This window comes from Mastomys coucha, unplaced genomic scaffold (genome assembly GCF_008632895.1).
Source record: "Mastomys coucha isolate ucsf_1 unplaced genomic scaffold, UCSF_Mcou_1 pScaffold5, whole genome shotgun sequence".
Lineage (NCBI taxonomy): Eukaryota > Metazoa > Chordata > Mammalia > Rodentia > Muridae > Mastomys > Mastomys coucha.
Window position 1 is genome coordinate 84,113,726 of NW_022196911.1, and position 1,772 is coordinate 84,115,497.

Genomic DNA, 1,772 nt, shown 5'->3' on the forward strand with positions numbered 1-1,772 from the left:
TCATTTCCATAGAAGGTCACAGCCATTTGCAATGTGCTTTGTTGCTCCTCCCATTTGGGGGTGGAGTCTGTTTGTCTGCCTCTAGTATTTGGGTTGGTTCTGGGCCTGGCTTTGCTCACTTAGAATGGACAAAGGGGTGGGCTAGGCAACTTTGGGGCATTTGTGACTGTGATGGTTTGTATATGCTCAGCTCACTATGAGGAGGCGTGGCCCTGTTGGAGTAGGTGTGGCCTTGTTGGAATAGGTGTGTGAGTGCAGTTGTGGGCTTTAAAACCCTCATCCTAGGTCCCTGGAAGTCAGTATTCTGCTAGCAGCCTTCAGATGAAGATGCAGAACTCTCAGTTCCTCCTGCAACCATGCCTGCCTGGATGTTGCCATGTGTCTACCTTGATGCTAATGGACTGAACCTCTGAACCTGTAAGCCAACTCCAATTAAATGTCATCCTTATAAGAGTTGCCTTGGTCACAGTGTCTGCTCACAGCAGTAAAACCCTAAGACAGTGTCCTCAGCTCCTCCTTTCTTCCTTGTTTGTTGTGTGTGTGTTTTATTTAAATTACTTATGTATCTGTTTGTTTATTTATTTGAATTTGAGACACAGTTTCCTGTAGCCCAGGCTGACCTTGAACTCTTGGTCTTCCAGTTTTGACCTCCGAAGAGCTGGGAGTTGCTACTACCCTGGCTCTGTACCTTTTCCTATCCTGTCTTGGAATGTTGTCTCAAAGAAATGTCTTCGTGGAATGTACATCCAGGAAGCATCCTGGCTGAAAGACCACAAGGAGAGAAAGGTTCACCACCATCCAACACTGGTACCAACTGTGTAAGGGAGGGCTTCCTGGAGCCCTAAGCCTGTCAACCTTCCCACTGAGCTCAGCTGCACAAGCCAGACCAAACAAAGCCAGCCTCGGAACAGACCTCCAGCCAATCAGAACGGGAAATAAAAGTTGTTTTCAGTCACCAATAGACTAGGATAAATAATGAATAGATATAATATTAAGTGTGTAAGTGCTGGGCAGCGTTGGATGCAGCAATGAGGACCTGAGGCAGGGGAGTGTTAGAAAGGGGGAATGACCACTCAAGCCCTCACACAAACACCGTTTAGTATCTCATTTTCTACACACATTTTCCCAAAGTTTTATTTTGTAAATTTCCAGATATACATTAAAAGTGAACATGTGGGGGTGTGTGCGCGCGTGCGCGTGCTCATGTGCATGCGTGCTCACCCACTACAGCACTCATGGAAGTCTGAGGGCAGCATCAGGTGCTGGTGCTTTCCTTCCACCTTGTTTGAGGCAGGGCCATCTCATTGTTCCCCTGTGTCTGCCTCGCATCCCATCTCAGCAGCTCTGGGGCTATATGGGTGTGCCTGGTCTGCCTAATTTTACATGGGTTCTAGGGATTTGAACTTACATCCTCACAATTGCTTTACCCACTAAGCCACTTGTCCATCTCCCTTCTCATTTTTTTTGATACATTTCAAAACTGTAAACATCAGTCCCTCCACCCCCAAACACAACAGCACCCTAGGCATGCTGTTTTTCAGTAGCTGTAATATTATAATACCTAACGTGTAATTTTGCACCCTGCTTTATTCAATTATCATGATAGATGAACTCATTTGGATGTTATGAAACTCTTTGTGAAATTTATTTTTAATGGTAGATAATATACTAAGGAGATGCGCTGCCATCTATTTTTCCATATTATGATTGTTGGATACTTGTGATTTTTCTAGTTTCTCCTCTGTTATTATAAGCTACCCATCAAACACCCT

General features: G+C 44.9%; 1 long non-coding RNA gene across 1 annotated transcript; it reads left to right on the forward strand.

The window, feature by feature from the left end:
• The first annotated feature begins 370 nt into the window (after positions 1 to 370).
• Positions 371 to 959, forward strand: LOC116079075. Its single transcript, XR_004113748.1, has 2 exons — positions 371 to 417; positions 642 to 959. It is a non-coding gene; the product is annotated as an uncharacterized LOC116079075 (long non-coding RNA).
• The last annotated feature ends 813 nt before the right edge of the window (positions 960 to 1,772 follow it).